Source organism: Cheilinus undulatus, linkage group 9 (assembly GCF_018320785.1).
Source record: "Cheilinus undulatus linkage group 9, ASM1832078v1, whole genome shotgun sequence".
Taxonomy (NCBI): domain Eukaryota; kingdom Metazoa; phylum Chordata; class Actinopteri; order Labriformes; family Labridae; genus Cheilinus; species Cheilinus undulatus.
Window position 1 is genome coordinate 46,735,075 of NC_054873.1, and position 20,073 is coordinate 46,755,147.

General features: G+C 39.2%; 1 protein-coding gene across 3 annotated transcripts in view; it reads right to left on the bottom strand.

The window, feature by feature from the left end:
- The window catches only part of slc45a3 (solute carrier family 45 member 3), an 87,306-nt gene that overhangs the window by 44,524 nt on the left and 22,709 nt on the right, over positions 1-20,073 (bottom strand). The window contains exon 3 of one of the 3 annotated variants that reach the window (XM_041795467.1): positions 4,574-4,659. The exons of 1 other annotated variant lie outside the window; for it this stretch is intronic. The gene's annotated coding sequence lies outside the window, so the exon portion shown is untranslated. Of the gene's footprint in view, positions 1-3,266; positions 3,363-4,573; positions 4,660-20,073 lie in introns of those variants that run through there. One more of the 3 variants, XM_041795468.1, reaches the window with a different exon arrangement.

Genomic DNA, 20,073 nt, shown 5'->3' on the forward strand with positions numbered 1-20,073 from the left:
AATGCAGGCTACGTTTGGTTGCCTTGGTGTGGTATTAGGGAGTTAGGATTTGTGTATTCATGTGTGTGTGTGTGCTACATGGGGTGAGTCGAGGTAAGCCTACACACAAGAATGTAACCCGCTACAGCTCAGGGAGTGACCGTTATCATTCTGCCCCATGCAAATAGCTCAACAATGGAGAGCAGCAAAGTTCAGCCATGTGGCCTCTTGTGAGTCAATGTGGCTGATAACGTGCCTCCCCACGGTCCGTGGCGTTCCAGTCACTGAAAACCTATTGTGTCAAGGTGAAAGGGCTAATAAGAGGCCATGCAAACGCTAATGAGATTTCATTCGACCATGATCAGGTGTGTTTACATTTACTTAATAGAGCAGTCAAGAGTTTAAGCAAGGTTTAATCAACAAACACTTAATTGCATTAAAAAGGTTTTCCTGAGCAACATGTTGTGGCATGCAGTCATGGAATGAAGATGCAGAAATACTCCTATCTTTGTATTAATTACTGTAAAATCCAGTATTTAAGATGCATTTAATAGCATTTTTTATCTAGAAAGTTGACTTTGTCCTTTATACAGGTGTGAAAAATACTGAAACACGCTTTTTATGACTGCAAGAGTGGCTGCCACCATCACACATTGTACAAGACCCTATGTTATTGACCCCTTTCATGGCATTTTGCTGCTTCACTGCTCATAATGTGCTAAAATAGACCAGGATTCCCCTCAAATCCTCCTTCAAGCTACACCCCAAGGTGACTTTTTTTTTTTTACCTTTGCACAGCCAAAGATATAGGGAAGTGATTTAAGAAGAGAAACATCAAGAAGTAGTCACTGTAGCTCCAGGTAAAGCCTACTGTCTTTGTCAGAATGTTCTTTAACCAGAGTGTAAACAACATTTAACCAATAGCATCCATAGCATCTTATAGAAACAGCACACTTAAGCACTATTTTTACCTAGAAAATGTGATAAGGTTATAAGTAGGTTGTGTAAGGTTATACTCGCATACAACCAAGCATTAACTGATGATACCCGGATCAGAAATATAGGCGCCAACCTGCAAGGAAGATCGAGGAATAACCCTCTTTGCCCTAACCATTTTGTCTCGCCCGGACTTGTTGTCTTAAAGAGCTTCATCAACCCAGTCAAGCTCTACACATCCTTTCCTTCAGGACAGCCCCTTTAAGAATGTGTGTGCTGCAGTAATGTCACTTGAAAGGTTAAATGAAACAGCGGTTAAAAGGGGAAAAAAAACATTATGTATTGAATATTCACATATTTTAAAAAGTTCTTGTGCTTTTTTTGTATTGAGCCGTTATTCAAAGCAGTTCCTGTCTGCGGTGACACAGAGGGCCACATCACAGATGCAGGCTGTCTCCTTCATTAGCTTAGTGTAAAAATGTGTGCAGTTTGACAAAGCCTGATGTGATAAGAGAACAGCCAGTAACAATGCATTGTGGGTAAAACAATATGGTGGCTAATGCAAAGCTAGCAGCAGAAATGATCGAAAATGCATAAAAATTGATAAAAAGACATTTATTGTCTGAGTTACTGGTGTGGATTTAATCTTTAAATGTCCCAGAAAGTCATCCAAGTACTAAGCTCATCTGGAAAGCCTCCTTAAGGCTAGGTGGGCATGGATGACATCATTAGAATAGTGGAAGGCAAGCTGAAATAAGCAAAAAGTGGCTTCAAAACTTATTTAACTTTAAACAACTGCCTGTTCTTGCCATATATGATGTCGGTCTCAGAGAGTTCACTTGGCATTAGTTGACAAAACTAAATTTAATTTGCGATTAATCAGATTTGAAATTATTTACTGGCAAATCCACCAGTGTAACATGCTGAGACATCATCATTACTTGTTCAGTCACCTTCACACACCCTGACACTATTAAAAATTTGACAGTGGTCTCTTCACTTCTCAGGGATGCACAGCAACACAGACCTGGCAGAAGGTCTGCCAATGCCACTTTTTAACAGCTTTTCTCCCTTCCTCAGTCATATATCAGCATATGAAGAAAAAGGTGGAACACTGTTCAGTCAGTAAATCGAACTCATTCTATAGTTAAAGACAACAAATGACTGGAGGTGGGAACAGCGACATACAGGCTGTTAGTCTGAATTTCACAAGAATCCCCAAAGGCAGAGGGCTTAAATACCATATAATCTGTAGCAGGAGTGCAAACGATGTGATCTTTATGGTAAAAGGAGATCGTACTAAAAGAGATGCACAGCTTCACATTGCAGATAGAGATGCACTGGTTGTGAAAAACAGAGTTGATACAGATGTTCAAATAACATGTCAGCAGATTAGAGTTTCTCCAAGAGATCTCTTCTTCTACCTGATGAAAAAAATCATCTCTATAGCAGCAGTAAGGTAAGCTAGATGCCAAAATCAAATTGACACTACAAAACAGGGTTGAGTCTGCTTCTGACATCTGGTCATGCAACATTTGCAGATGTGCATCTAAAGGAAGAGATCACCAGTACTGGTGTTGAAACGATGCATCTGTGCATCCATACTGAATGCAGTCAAAAATGTTGCACAGGACAACAGTTCAAGCATTTTCTCCCTCTGGAAAAGCCCAAAAAAACAGACTGCATCGTCTATACAGGTGTGACTTATAATCCAAATTTTATCTAATTGAACACAGAGCTGGTTTTGGTTGTTTGTGGAGCTACATCTTTTTAATCACAACACAACTATTCAAAGTTACTCCCTGCAGATGTTTTGAGCTTCTCAATTGCATTTTAAACACACAATTAAAATAATAATCATAACTACTTCATAAAAATACAACCCTGTGTTAAATTAGGCCACTCTGGCTGGTGTTTTAATCAGACAATTCCTGGAATGAAATAGCCTTACATGCATATATTAAGAGCATTCTTGTTAAAATGATGAAAAGGTCACATTGGTACTTCTCTGTCAAAAAGGCTGCTTAAATTAGACTCTTTAATAAAAAGATACAGCTGACCTTTCACTTCCTCACAATATAGAAGTACAGTTCAGATCACTCGCTACAATGAACTCATCACTTTCAGGGGAAATTCATCACGCTTGACTGACTGACAGCATTGAGGAATCCCACATGGATGTGTTGGCTTCTTCTCCGTTACAAAGAAATAAATTTAATACCGCCTGTCTCATCCTTTACACTTTTAGTCCTCCTTAAATTAAAGTAAGACAATGTATGAGAAAGCATGAAAAGGGCAATGAAAAGTTAATGACAAAGTGGAGGAGTTTCTGGAGCATAAAGGACACTCACCAGCCAGAGAAGCAAAGCTCAAAGGTCCATCCTCAGACATGCACTGCTGAAAATTGAGCATCTAATCTATTTTAAAGGCTGCTCACTCTCTTTATCCAATCAACACGCTTGCTTCAGCCTGAGCATATCTGTGCTTACTCTTTTGACCACCTGCTTCAACTCTGTGCTCAAGAGTCTGACTCTTTTTTTATCCTGCTGCTTTTTTGTGCCCCTGGTTCCCTCCTCTCTCATTTAGCCCTCCTCCTTTGCATCCCTCCCATTATTCTCCCTCCCCTCCCCACTCTCTCCTCTCTCTCCTCTGTGCCTCAGCCTGTAAGGTGGGAATTGGGAAAATCCCAAAGCACTTGAGGAATCCTGCTGCTTTCTGTCTGCCTCCGCTGGTCTAAAAAAAATACTTATTTCAGTTTAACCCTCTGCGTTTTGTCAGAGTATTCAGACCAAGGCTAAAAACAGGGCCGTAAATAAAGCACAGCGACACACTCGCACTCACCTGTGCTGTATAACGGGAGAACAACAGACAGCAGGAGACAAAGAATGAACTGATATCATCTAACAGCCCCACACAGAGGCCACTCCCCTGTCTCTCCTCTCTCACTAGCTGTAACCACTCCCTAAAACTTCTGTATTATAGCCCCCACCCAGTGTCATGTTCAGGGCAGGGGCTGCTCCCACCTCTATCTCATTACCTTCTTTAAGCTCACACTCCTGCATGACCGCCTTGAAAGAAAAAAAACAAACCTCAGAGTTTCAGTGGAGGTGCTTCGACCCAGGAATTTCCAAAAATGCCTTTAAAGCGTTATGCACATGGCTGAGAGGAGGGATACGACACACTCAGTCACTTCAACATAAACCACATCGTCACACAGCCTGTTTAACAACCTTACTGACTTACTTATACATGAGGCAAAACTCAAGAAGCCGCAGTGACACAGGACAGAAATGTCTTTCAGTGTAGAGGACTTCCCTCCACCAGGGTCTCCTGGAGGCTACGACCTCAGTGGTCTAGAGCAGTATCAGTTTGAACTGTCAACAAAGGAGGGGACTGATGAGACAGCCAATTATCCCCATAGTGGATTTGATTTTTCATAATCAGTGATGACTCATCTAAAGTCAAATAAACACTCAGAAAACAGCCAAAATCCGGCCCAATTATTTTAACACATCTTTGTTCCATCTTGCATGACACTGGACACTGTTTTGCAAAATGCAGCTAATCTAAGCAGTGCTAGCATTACCTGACACACTATAATGTAAAACAATCATATATGCTCCTGTGCATGACACAATCTAGAGAAGTGATACTCAACCTAGGGCTCTTGAGCCGCATGCGGCTTTTTGGCAACCAGTTTCAGCTTTAGAAGGCTTGATTGCACAAAATAATCCCCCAGGGATCCTTGAAAAAAAGAGAAACACCATCATCAGAAAGGATTCATTGCAGGGCAGATCAATAATTTGTTTTTCCACACAGAGATGATAAGCTTTAATTGCCAAATTAAAAAAACACAGCAATTATTTTATTCGCATAATACTACTGTTGGGTGACAGATTTACATGCATGGATGAGAAAGGGAGAGGTGGTGGGGCTTCTCTCCAGTAAGTTCAGTAATTCATGTGTGCTGTCTCCTGTTTGAATTGAAGTTTCTTTTGCCCTCATTTTAACAGTTTTCTTCAGCTGATGCTCTTGCAAAAGTTTTTTCACAATACGGCTTTTAGGTGGAATAAGTTTGAATAAGTTTGAATAAGTTCCTGTAGATTCAAAGTTGTGTCTCTGATTGGTGGAGCCTACTGTTGACACGGAAATGTGTGGTACTCCTGCAAACGTTGGCTGTCAGTACGGTTGTACAGATGCATTTGTTTAACAGCACTTTTGGCAAACAGCCATCAGAAAAAAATTCAGCATGAACTGATGTCACTGGCTAATAGTTATCTGTGGATTCCTGTTAATTTAATGCTGGCATCTGATATACTGGATAGTTGAATAACTAAATTCTTATTTGCTGTCAAAGAAAAGGGAAAAGTGGTGGCAAAGTGGGAGTTTGAGGGCCGTTTCATGTGCGTGATAGATGCATGACTTGGCCACAACACAAATTGATTTTCATTTGGTTTGCATGTCAGCAAGTCAGGGCTTTCACACTTCCTGCCTGAGCGCTGCATCTCACATGCCTGACACGCATGCCCCATGTGTGGAGAATCTAGAGAATTTAGGGCTTGCCCATTTTTTCGAAGTGTAGTTCTTGGCCAAAAGAGGCAAGAAAATTATAGACTGCCATCTTTACCTTCTGCAGCAAATATGTTTGTCCACATTGGCTGAACATGCTTGCAGTCTCCTTCTTGATGACATTGATGAAGAGCACAAGCTGAAGTACATCTGTTAAATAAAGTTATTCTCTAAACTTCTGCTATTAGTGAAGCGTTCTGTTTCCACACCAAAGATAAACACATTATGATTAAACCAGTTTATGCTTTCTAAAGTAAAACCCAGGTACAGCATTTCTTTGGAGACTTGCTTCATTTGTACAGCTTGCTTTTACTTTGAATTCTTCCTGCACTGTTCCAGTATTTACTGAATCAAGTCACTTGTAGGGATTGAGGTTAAACTTATGAAAAATGACAAGGCAATGACAGCACATACATGCAGCACATACATGCCCAGTATGAAAGTATGAATATACACCACCAGAAGTCATTTTTGAAAAAAGGTCTCTGTATCAGGATCAGCTAAGTTGTTAATATCATCAGTGTCTGCCCTAGCTGTTACAATCTGTGCATCTTTAGCTGTTGCTACTACCGCCAAAGTCATCTTTTTTTATAACAGAGGATTTTATTACAGAAATCCACTTTCTGACACTGCAGTCACAGAAAAAGCATGTGGTCATTGTTGAGCTCTGCAGGAATGAACATGCATCATCTGCCTCCAGATCAGCCAGAAAAATTCAGTTGCAATAACTGGGTTTCAAACAATGCAATCAAAAAAGTTGTAGAATACTTTTGACTCAAATGTAGAGATCTGGACCAGAATTGATTAACACCACCAAGACCAACATTAACAGATTTCAGTGGAGAAAAGTGGTCTGGGGGCTTAGTCTCTCTTAACCCTTCACTGGGTTCAGCAGCTCAGCTAAGAATAAGCCTATTTGAATAGACATGCACAGAGGTACACCCTCAAATGCTTGCATGCACACACACAAAAACACTTTCTTCAGCCCTGTCTTGCTGCCATATCCGTCCGTACCCCACGCCTCGAGGCCAAGAGCGGCCCTCTACGGAAAAGCTTTTAATTAGATAACACTGAGAGGAAGAAAAAAAAAAGTGGAGCGGAGGGAGATCTTAAATGGGGAGGGTGGTTACCGGGTGGGTGGAGGGGGAGAGGGTGTGTTGAGTAATGTCATTAGACTTGGGCTGGCTTTAAGGAATCTCCATTTGTGGAGCCTGGAGGCAGATCAATATGAAGACAGAGTGAGGAGAGTGGCTGCTGCTGGCAGCACTCCTCTGCAACAGGAGCGGCCTGCCTGGAATTAAGAGAATTCTGAAAATCCCATTTTGGAGAAAGGCCGGGTGCTCACTCACTCGGCTACAATCTATCAGTCCTGACTGATTAAAATGCCAAGAGGGGTCAAAAATTTAAGTTTAGGTAAATTTGGACCAAGACAACCATGCAAACAAAACTAGCCTAAATAAAACTGCACTGCTTTCTCATTGGTATGACATTATCCATTGCAACCTAAGCACAAATGTACATATTACACATCCTCTATGCCACACAATCAGCCTAAAATTGAAGCACCAGCTAAGTTATCAGCATGTCAGTCCTGGGAACAGTATGAAGTAAGAATAATGAGGTATACGGAGAAAAAATGAGGCTCCAGCCAAAAGGCCCCAAAGCCTTGAGTTCCAAACATACCAGACACTTTCTTTCCCAACGAGCTGACGGTGCTTTCTACTAACGGCTCTGAACTAAATGAAGCTGCTTCAGAATCTTTTACTCTAGCTGCAATTGAGTTGGCCAAAAGTTTTCAAGACTTTTTTTAAACTATGTGATTTGGGTTAATAGAATCTCTGTTTCTTAAATAATCAAAGTACCAAAGCTTTTTAAAATCTCTTCAAGATTCCTGCATTAATCCTAGTTTCAGTTTCAGACAGACAGAGAGCAGAGGAGAGAAACAGCAATGTCTCCTGGTCCCTAAAAGTCTTCCTTTCCATCCTATCCTGCAGACTGATGACAGCCTCACAGCTCTGCACAATCACGGACATAAAATGACCTTAATAAGAAAAGGTAGATTTGAGACAGAGTAGGATCACTGTAGACACTTCTTCTGGGTTCTCTTCTCTGAAATGTATAAGGAAACATTTATATAAAGCCTTTAATTACTTTGAACAGCGTTTCAAATTCTGGTTTAGGTGTGAACCTTTCTTACGACGGAGTATTATGGCCATACAAAGAGAAAAAAAAAAAAAATTAAAAATTAAAAAAAAATTATATATATTAACATTACGAGAATAAAGTCATTATATTACGGGAATAAAGTCGTATTTTACGAGAAAAAAATTTGTAATGTAACGAGAATAAAGTCGTAATATTACAAGAAAAAAGTCGTAATATTACGAGAATAAAATATTACAAGAAAGAAAGTCTGCCGGGGCACCGCCTCCATTAAAATGAGCAATGCTGAGCATCTTGTGAAGCTATACTTTAGTATCAGTTTCACAAATAAGGAAAAACTTCATCTTTTGGCACATCAGCATCAAATTATTATCAGAAACAGGACAATACTCCGTCGTAGATCCACGGCGCCATGACAGACTGTCTTTCTTGTAATATTTTATTCTCATAATATTACAACTTATTTCTCATAATATTACGACTTTTTTCTCATAATCTTATGACTTTAATTTTATTGCCTAAACCTTTTTAATTTTGTATTGATATTTGACATGTGCTGCTGACCTCTTGGCCAGGTCACCATTGTAAATGAGATCCTGATCTCAGTGGGATTTATCTGGTTAAATAAAGGTTAAATAAAAAAAAATACATTTATTCTCGTAATATTACATTTTTCTCATAATATTACGACTTTATTCTCGTAATATTATGACTTTTTTCTCATAATATTACAACTTGTTTTCTCGTAATATTAAGAGTTTTTTCTTGTTATATTACGACGTTATTCTTGTTATATTATGACTTTATTCTCGTAATATCAAAAAAAATTTAGTTCTTTTCTTTTTTTTTCTCTTCGTGTGGCCCTAATATGCCGTCGTACTTTCTAATGTGCTGTTTGGAAATTTAAACTGACTAAATGGACCTGCTTTGGGTTTCCAGGAGATCATATCTGTTGCTGTGGTATGATAACAGGTACGGAAATAGTTTGATTTTAACTAGAATTGTATCAAAATTTAAAACTGTGGTATCATGACAACTCCAGCATGCAATAGAGCTGAACGATCCATTTAACAAGTGCATCTGCAATGTGCACAAAAGCAACAGCCACATTTGACCAGGGAACCAGTTCAGTCATGTAAGGCTGATTAAGTGTGAGAATTCCCAGCCTCAGCAGCATCTCATCTCAGCGCTCGTCAGTGTTGTGGCCATATTTACAGTCTGTTAATAGCATGGACATGCCTCTGTCTGATTCAAAGCCACAGGGTTCGCTTTCAAGCAACAAGTTAATTGTAAAGTTTAGCCTTAGAAAAGTGTCATTACCAATTTAGAAAAGAGATATTCCTCCTAATTCATGTGTGTTAGAGCTGCTGTCAGAAGGCTGAATCCCTGTGTGATGAAAGTAGGAAAGGGTTCAGATTCAAAATCCAAAAATAACTCAAAAACCCAAAAAAGAAAAAAAATATAACTGATTGAAGATCTAACTATTGCACATAAAAAAGCACTTTATTTATCTGGTATAGTTTCCTTTTATCATAATGCAATAATTGCACAATATCTGGCAGAAAGAAAATATTGCAATGTATTTTCCCCCATTATCATTCAGCCCAAGTGTGCTTGCATTTTTTTGCCAAAAATACTTCAAATAACTTTCTATTTTTGTTGTTATTGTATTGAAACAGGTATTAATAGATTCATATTTTACTAGTGTAAGTCAGAGCTTAAACTGTGGTATTGTGACAACACATGTCTGTTGTTTACATGGGGTGTGTGCTTGACTACAGCCTTTCCTAAATATGCACATGTCCTCTGCACAGGCAAAGACTGTTTTAATTCCATGGTAGCCCTTTCCACAAACCTCGGCTCGGCTTCTCCAGAGCCAGCCAAACCCAGCATGCCCATAATAAGCTATGACACGCTGCTCCCTGCTTTGATAAACCAAGGGAACCAAAACAGTGCATCAGGAATAGAACTCAAGGGCCACTTCTCCAGGCACAGCAGCAGGGACCCAATAAAGCCTAAATGTCACTCACATTATACATAGCACCGATGGAAAGGATCAATCACTCGCTGTGTGTTTCCACAGCAAATTAACCTTTAAGTAAATACGTGACATTGCTGCTTAAACACACAGCTTCTATACATACCTAATAGCTTTTAACATGTAGCGCCTTCAATATTAGCACTTCTTCAATGCGTCCCTGAGCACCTGATAGTTAACATTCTCCAGGAGTTATCTATACTAAGACATTACATAGATAACCCCAGACACGTCTATACAGCCCCTTAAGACTCCCATCAGTGATGCACTTACACAGAGCCATCTGTTGCACACTGCTATACTACTGTCACAGCTGCCTCACTATCATAAATAATGAAAATTTAATTATGAATCGATCCATAAGGCTGCAACAAGAGGAGCCCATGATGTTCAAGCTCTCTTAAGATACATTATACTTAAGATGAGGCTGATTTTCTTTCTAACAGAGCTCAAAATTAACAATAAAAACACAATCAAGGTTCTTCACTGGATTTTTTAATCAGGTTTTATATACAAGACACATTCATGTAACTTTAAATTGTCATTTTTTCTACAAATTCAAAGCATGATCTGCATGTAGTACTGTCAAAACAGGTCCACAACAAAGGAACTGCAAAGCATCATCCATCTAATATTTAAGGGTAGAGTCGATCCCAGCGAGAGAAGCTAGAAACACCCTGGACTGGGCGCCAGTCAATCACAGGGCTGACAGAGAGACACACAAGCAGTCACACTCACTTTCTCACCTACAGGCAATTTAGCATCACTATTTGACCTAACGGGCATGTCTTTGGACTGTGGGAGGAAGCTGCAGTACCCAGACAGAATCCATGTATCAGATTTGTCTCAGTTTAAGTAAAACAACTCCACTTCTAGTTTAGAATAGGATCATAAAGTTATAATTACTAAAACTTTCTACTGACTGCTTGAAATGTCTACTTCTCATGGGCTTCTTTCACTGTTACACATTAGACCTGCTGTTTTAATGGACAGGGCTATATGAGTAACTATCCACAGCAAGGTTCTCAATCTAAAGCACAGCAGGGGCTGGATTCTGGATTCAGGACTAACCTGAGGGCCTAACAGGGTCACCTTTTTAACCATAAGCTGTCAACCTTGTTTCACCGGTAATAAAATATATTTAAAAAAAATTAGCACTGATGATAAATGATTCTGATATTTAAAAAGTTAAAAAGCTCAGTTTAAAGGCTCAAAATCAGAGGAAAGTAATATTAGTTCAAAAAGGTCAAAACATGAAATTGAAATTGAAAAATAATGTTTTTTTAATGGCAAATATATTAGAAAGAAGTCAAAATCACAAGTTTAAAAGGTCAAAATATGACATAAAATTTGTAATCATGAAATTAAAAGTCAAAATATAATTCAAAATGTTAAATTGTGAGTCTAAAATGTCAAACCATGGGATTAAGAAGTCAAAGTTTGAAGTTGACAACATGAGGTAAAATAAAAAATAATTGGTTTGAAAGGTCAAAATATCACTTAAAATTTCCAATTATGAATCTTAAAGTTCAAAATATTATATAAGAAGTCAAAATTATGAGTTGAAATGCTCAAAATACAAAATAAAAAGTCAAAATCCTAAGTTTGAGTCTTGAAAATGTGAAATTAAAAGACAAATTAATTTCTTTTCCCACATTTCTGACTTCTTATCTAAATATTGTTACTCCTTACTTTTTCAGATTTTATGACTTAACAAGGATTTCTTAAATCATCAAGAATAGGTTCACATTTTTATACTTGAGGAAATCTGCTGACCTCAGACTGATGGGTCAGTTATGACAGAAATAAGAGATCATCTTGCGGGCCGGATTTAACTGTTCCATGGGCTGGATTTGGCCCCCGGCCCTGAGTTTGACACCTGTGATCTACGGCAATCAGTGGACCAGTTAAGGAACAAAATTCTATCTTGTTTAGATCTTCAACCAGTGTTAATTTCGTCGACTAAAACTATGACTAAAAATGTTTGTCGATAGCCTTTATTCCATGACAAAAACTAGACTAATACTAACAAAAATAGATCTGTGACGACTAAAACCGACAAAAAGTGAGTTTCGTTTTCATCAAGATGACTAAAACTAGACTAAAATATAAAGTAGTTTTCGTCGGATATTCAAAATCTGTGATATTTCTTAACTGTGGGTAAATCTGTCAAAAAACAATGCATCTGTATCTATTCTGTCTCTCAGCTATAGAAAGCAGGGCCCCCAGGTTTAGCTGAGGGCGGAGAACACAGTACCATGATTTAGTACCAGATTTAGGCAAAAGAATAAATGCTTGGACTAAAAGTAAAGACTAAAATGTGAGGACTTTTTATGGACTAAAACTAGACTAAAACTAAAAGGATAGAAATGACTAAAATGTGACTAAAACTAGGGAAGCACGATATTTTGGCCAGATATCAAAATTATTATAGATATTTACATCCAATATTTTGGCTATGCATATCAGCACATATCGACTGTAAAATCTGGCCAAACATACTAATAAATTAGTGGAGTTTTAGGCTGGTCCCACGGGCCTATGTAAATTCAGATCTTTTCTTAATTCATTCTCATTCTTTAAACTTCACAGTTTCTTTTTTCATCCTCAAACCTAAAAATGTGTTCAAAGGACTAAATTTTAAGTTATGTAGAACATATCTAAATATAAGCATCGATATCGGTATCGGCTAAAATGAATCTGTAAATATTGGCATATCGGATATCAGCAAAAATCCAATATCAGACATCCCTGACTAAAACTAAAAGACATTTCATTGAAAGAATAAGACTAAGAGTGTAACTAAAAATAGCTTCCAGAATGAACACTGTCTGCAACACCTTTCAAGATACAACCACTAGAAATAAACCAGCAGTACTTGTCATTGCTGAGCTTTAATGCATTAGCTTAAGTTACATTAGCATTGGCTTGTGTGTGCTTATTCCATTTTTTAGTTACTTTGGTGCATGTGTGCTAAACTGTGGTCAGTGGTGATTCACAAAGGTGACAGAGGATCAGCAGTGCTCCCTGTCTTGACTAGCTGCCTCATTAATCGAGGGTGTAAGGAGCAATTGCATGGGCAATATCCAGTTAAACTGGACCACTTCATGGGAGATACTGCTCTCGCAAGACATTCTTCACTTCAATAAGAAATCTCAGGACATTTTAGTCTCACAAGATTTGTGCCACGAGATCTCGTCACGCCCCTCGCTGTAATTATAGTGTGACTTAACTTTGCATGTAAATGCACTGACTGAAACATGGTTTACACTCAAACTATCAGACCTCCATACATGCTTAAACCCACAATCAGACACATTACCTGCTGTTGTGCCAATCTAAATGTAACTAACATTTAAATTACTTTAAAGAAAAGCCCAGAAGTACATTAGATTTCTAAAGCTGTGTAGAGTGATTAGCTGTCAGGCAGCCCTCCCCGTTTAATAAACACATTCTCAAACGTGTGTATGAGAGAAAGGAAAACAGAGAGAGTTAGTGCACTACTGATCCTCCCTGATGTGGCTTCTTTTGTTGGTCTGTCTTGTTCAAAACTGTGCAAACATTCGCTGTATGCCACATTGTGGCATTGTTAACTGCTGTATATGGTAATTCTGTGCAGAATTTTCCCACAAAGTGGAATGCAGATCACACTCTGTTATCTAACCCTTCAAAATGACAGACAGCCTTGAGATTTATCTTCATCGTTTTTATAACTCCATTAAAGATGGAAAATATTCAGTTAATGTGATCTCTGATCTTCTGAGTCCATACAGGGAGGAGACCGAGATAAAGTAGCGCCGTTTCACTGAATAAACCCATGAAGTTATTTTCTCTCTTCCTGCAGATTCCTGTATGAACAGAACAGAGTCCTGCATTAAGAATCACTAAGGTAACTATCTTTCTGGCGTAGATCCATAAGGGTCTAATGGATAGAGGCATAACATCAGTAACACACACTTTGAGAGAGCTGTTTTCTCTTCTCAGAATGAAATAAGAGAATTGATCTCTAGTGGACTGTGGGACATGCATTAATCTCTAGAGAAAATAAGAGAAATTTAAGGGACGATGTTCAGAAAGATATTTATATCTAAAATAAGGAACAGAAACTACTATGTAGGTTGCTGTGAGAATGTCTCATTGTCTTTAGGAGGAAATGTTATTTAGCGGCTTTTCTAGCAGTGAACAGAAGGAAAAAGTAAGTGCAGTTTGTTTGCACCATAGTGAAAGCTGTCAGTCGAGCCCTGGTCTGGACCAAACTGTACCATGACCAGTTGGACTGGTGGGTCTTGGCTACTTTTTTGTTGGACTCTGGTGAGGTTAGTTTGTAATAAGAACATGAACAGATATCAATCTGTCTAGCTGTGGGGAACAGTGAGCTTTTTTGGATCAAAACAGCCATTGTCAACAGGGCCTGTCAACCAAAGAAGAACTTGGTTACTGGAATAACACCTAAGCACTGATCAATTGATTGGTTGGGGGAACAGGATCAATTAAGCAACAGTGTTGTCACTGTACCAATCGGGTAGTCTTAATAATATCAAAACAAACATCGGATTTCATGGTATCACAGTGACAGAAGCATCTCAGTATCGTCGTAGACATACAGTGCTTAACAAATTTATTAGACCACCACCCAAAGTAAGGGTTATGCCACAGCTGCCCTAAACTAACAGCATTGGTAGTAAAATCATTTTCTCTGTTACTGCAATGGTTAATACACCAATATGTAGAAGCTCTTTAACCCAAATGATATTTTTAATGCTAAAATATAATTTTTATTGTTATCCATGAGTTTTCAAATTTACTGATTTACAAAAAAACTGAAAAAATAGTAAAGCACATTACTATTTCTTGATTAATATGTCAAATATAGTTATTTACTTGCATTCCTGAAGAGAAAAATGAGTTTTACTGGTTGAATTTTATGCTTGATTCATTTCTGACTTCTCAGAGAAGCCCAGTGAGCCGGCTCAAATTTGGGTATAAAAAGGTGAATTCAGTTTGAAATCCCTCATTCCTGTTCAAAATGGTAAAACGTGGAGAGCTCACTGAAAATGAAAGAGTCGGCATTAAAGCACTTCATGATGCTGGATGGTCTCTGAGACAGGTGGTCTAATAAATTTGTTAAGCACTATATGTTGGTTTCAAACTATTGGTCTTCAGGGGAAAATGTAGGATTTTTAGGGGTGGAAATCACTAGTAAGGGTGGGAGAAAAAAATCGATACGGCATAGTATCGTGATATTTTGTGTGGTGATATATCATCTTGTCCAACAAGTATTGATTTTTTCAACTGAACTGCTTAATATGAACTGAAGTCTATGAAAATGGAAAAATAAAATCAATGATTGGACATTTGTTTTTCCGGTGACATTCATAGAGCAGGAGAAGGTACAACAATATGGCAGCACCAGGGGAAGGACATTAGGAATGACAGCCAGGCACGAATGAGATGGACATGACACATGAGGTTTGCAAGAAGTGCTACATGAATTCCCACCCCTAATCACTGGTGGCCCCACGACATGATATTATCCCGATACTTATGCCATGATTCAATATTGTTGCGGTTTTAAACATTTTGCAATACACAGAGCATTGTGATACCAGACATTGCGATGTATTGCTGTCTACACCATTTTTTAAATTGTTTAGCTGAGTTAGCATTAGCCTTGCCTTCATTTTTAGCATATTACCATGGTATTTTATTTTCATGCAGCACTTCTTGCAAACCTCATGTGTCATGTCCACATTGTTTGCGCTCTGCCTGCATTCCTAATGTCCTTTCCCTGGTGCTGCCATATTGGTTGTACTAACTTTCTCCTGCTGTATGACCGTCACTTCTGCCGACCTCACTGGACAAAGGGAGCAACTGATACTATTTATCCAGTACCATAGACTTCAGTTCATATTGGCAATTAATGAGTTAAAGAGAGGCACACCTAGAGGATCACTAAGAGAACAATTTCCTTCTGTAACACATTCTGATCCACCTGTAATTACTTGGGGGAATTACGTAAAAAATGCTAAAGACTGGTCCATGACTCAGACCGGAGCATACAAACTATAGGTGTGAAGATGCACCAAGTCAATAATTAGCTATCAATAAAAGCCTGTCTTACAGTCAGATTGTTTACAATTTATCCAAACATCAGTTCTTGCACTGGCAACTAGAGAAAAAGTAAGTTACTGACAAAGTAGACTGATATATTATGGACTGCTCCCAGTCTTGTAGTTTGAAGGAGGATTTTTTTTAACTTCAACTTAATCCAGCACAGTTAAAGTGTCCCATTCACTTCATGTGTCATCATCCAGAAGAAAGGCAGATCTGCAGCCTTTAAGATACTTTGAAAAGTCATTGGCTGACTTATCGGACGCTTAGGGTGGAGGTAAGTTACAGATGGAGAGAAAAGTGCCGGGAAGCCTTTCCAGCTGTTTCTCAAGAAACTAGAAACACTAAGGTCATGACCCGTCCAGCTGCAGGGATACAGTTAATACAGCCCAGCACAGAGGACAGACGGAGGTAAAGACAGGGGGACACCAACAGGTCCATCTCCCTCTTCCAGCTGTTTTCAGGACAGGAGTGGCCCCGAGGCACAATGATCAATGCCTCACTCCAAAGCTTTACAAACCAGATGGTAGAGATGGACGACGAGGGCAGAGTCCTCCCACTCCCACTGAAACAGAAACTCTCCGACAGTCCACGTACGTGTATTACGTGGGGACACAACTATTAAATCATTTTAACTAACGCTATGCCCTGCAGCAGACCTGCAGTCACATTTATAGTGGACTTTTATTAAAAGACAGCATTACTTCATCTAAGATCTTCTAATTATGCAATACTTTGATACTTTTCTAAACCATAAAGTCAAAAAAAGGTTCATATTTTTAAACAAATGCTGCCACGAGTTAAAAGGAGAGAGAACCATCTAAATTACACAAATACTAAGGCAACATGTGTTAAAATGTTGCATTACATTGTATTAGAAAGTCATTCCTCCTGTTTTCATGGATATTTAGGATGTTGTCTGACACTTTGCAAAGGACAAGATGTCTCAAAGTTGAGGATTCTGCTCAAGGTTCTGCTCCCACTGTGGGAGTGTGTGCAGTCATACAACCAAAAATGATCGAACACGCCAGAAATCCATCCGACCTGTTGGAGCAGCTGGCCGGGCCCTAATCCTAAACCTTAGTCTGCTGTTGTGTTTCCCTGCACACTACATGACAAACGACGCACTATTTAACTGAAAGTTAGTGACTTCTAGTCAAGTTGTGCGTCTCGATCTGATGAAAACTGAATGTACACCCAGAGAGTTCACCCAGTTTTAGACAGTCCAGGAGTTCTTCTGCAATTTTCTATCCTTTCAAATAAAAATTTGCCAAGTGTTAGGTTAACTGTCTACTAGACTCATATCAAAGTTTATAGTTTTAGCATTGAGACAACAATTTATTATTTCATTTAAGAAAAAAAAATCTATATACATATGACCCTTGAGGAAAAAAATTACCATGAAGATGTGATTATAAGTCTGCATCACCCAGCCCGAGAACTTTACCATAGAGCTACACTTCTTATGTGAAGTTGTCAAGGCAAACAAATTCTTTCTTTCCTTCATGTCAGGCCCAAAAAATGTTTGTTAATATCTCTGTTTAGCAGAAGCCTCTTCTTTTATGTCTGTGGTTATCAAAAATCTTAGCTCTGATCTCCTAATTATTACCTCCCAGCTCCCACAGCCAATCACAGCTCTTTCCCTCAACACAGAGGTGTATTCAAATATGACACACTTCTAAGTAATCCTTGCTTGCATTAATGCTGCTGCTGGCAACACTTCCTCCTCCACCCCAGCCTCCTCCATTATAGTATAAAGGTTGTTGCACCCTTATATTCAGATTCATGCTACTATGGCTTAACTGGTTTTGAACTAACTTTACTGTATTCAGTATGCATCATCATTAATGCATCTATCCATATGGGGGATCGTAGCCATGTACTTCCTGGATAGTCAAAGCGGGCTGTTCGACTAACCCAGGGAGCATCTTTTGAGCAAAGCATTCTCTGTCAAGTAAAACTGCATATAAACTTTGCAATAAAATGTTAAAATGCATGGCGAGTGTTCCTGACTGACACATTTATTTCCAACATTATGTGTGGCCTGATCTACAGTTGGCATTTACCTGGTATATATCAGTACGACATGAAAACAACATTTGAATAACCCACCCCAAAGATGGCATCACAGGAAGATGGCCTCAGTTGGAGTATGGTCGAAAGGTGGTAACTAAAATTTCCCATTTTCAATAGTGAGAATTGATAAGAACTAGTCTTTTAGTAATGATTTAAAACACCAATATTGTTTACATTTTAGAAGTACTCAAGTTAAATTTCTGCTAAAGCAGCAAATCAAAAAAACAGCACAATTTCATGACAGGAAAGTATGGATTCTTCGTTTAACACTGGTATCGGGTGTATTCAGCCAGTTTGGCAGACATCAGCCCATCGGAAAATAATGTGGCATGAACCGCTGTAAGCAGCAGATGTTTATCTGTTGAGTTAGATCCATTTAATGCTGCCATCTGCCTCACTGAACCCCTGATTTACAGAGGAGGTTTTTTTATTGGACAGAAGAAATGACTTGTTGGACAAACTCTGATCCATGTTCATGTTCAAACATGACAGAAATGTTGTTATCAAGGGAGACTTGGACCAGTTAACAGAATACAATCTGCCACAATCGTGCATCTCTACAGGAAAGTTTTCAAACTCTGCTGTATTTGTGTTCTCAACCCAAGAATGCAGATTAAAAAAGCGGAAGGCTACTCAGAGCCTTCTGGGAAAATAAGAAATATCCATCATCAGCTCTTTAGTTTGCCAACAAAAAGAACATGCAATCGAGACAAATTGCTCCTTCCTTCATTTTAATCATGTCCTGTAGAGCGCCAGAGGGGGTTCATAACATCAAACTATCCAAATGAGTTCACAAAAGAGTGCTGTTTACTGTAAAGGGTGGAAAAAAACTTTCATTATAGAGCTAGTGCCTGTGTTGAGAGTGTTACCGTGCGATGTACGTGAGCAGCGGGGTCTTTTCACACATATGTGAGCTGCAGGACTGTCTGAGACCCATCGTGGCTGATCCCATAAGCCGTATGCTATAGGAAGCATTTCTGACAAAAACGTGGGACTGGCAGGAGCCGCCATCAAAGCAAAGACACACATATTGAGTCAAATCATAAGCCTGGTCCTTTCACAAGACACAGAGCATCTCGTATATCAAAGGACTCCCTCAAACACTCAATAGCATCCCTTTCAGCCCGCTACATGAAAGAGAACACTGTGGTGTCTTATAATATGCTCTTTTCCCATTCAAACTGCCGAACTTCAAAGAGCTTTAAATCAAGTTGGAAACCTCTGACTGTCCCCACAGATCGGGGTTTTCTGGTAGATTCAGTAGGAAATTATCAGGAGGTGGTGGGGTCAGTCAAAATTTGGCACACTGAATACTTCGCCAGACCTGCTCTCTCTACATTCACCACTTCACACACCCTCTGGGGAGAAAGAGAGGGAGAGAGTGGTGTGAATATGTATTACTAACATCTGGCCAAGTCCTTATCACCATGGGAAAGTGTCTGAGGACAGGCCTGTGTTATCCCGGCTCCAGGCTGAGTACACGGCTCCTCTGGACTTAAACAGCCGTTTAGCAGCCATGTCCAGTTCTCTAAGTAGTGCCTCTCATTTACGGGGAATTATGGAGAAGCATTAGGCTTGTTTGCTGTCTGTTCCCCGCCTTTCAGGAGAGTTGGACCTCAGGCTGTTTAGCCATCAATGCCACACAGTCCCTCTCCACACTTGAACCATGTGGGCGAACTAAGTAAAGTCGCTAAATTGAATTAGGCTAGCAGAGGGGGTGTGAGAGTGAAAACTGTTGGTCTGTTCTTTTCTCTCACCTAAAAGCCACTAAGTGCTGCCGTCTAAGCGACCAGGAGCTCAGTTTTTGTTTAAAACTCTGGTGGTCCTGATAGAGGAAAATCCAGATATTCAAACACTAACAAGAGGCAATGGCGAGCTCCTGATGCTGGGAGAACATGGAAGCAGCTTTAAATAAAAGGATATTCTGTCTTTTGCAATACCATAAAAGACTTTTGACTTAACAAAGTAATGTGCAAGAGTATGGGTATACAAACTAGACACAGACCGGCAGGCCATCAACTATTCAGTCAATTTTGTTGCTTAAACGTTGATATTAGCTAATATTGCTTCACGGAGATCACTAATGCACATCTGGTGTGTGGCATTAGTTAAATGATGTCAAGCTACAGCTGATTCAGAGATGATGATTTATGTTGGGAAGAAGAAGTCACCTGTTGGAAAAACTCTGACATGTTTTATGG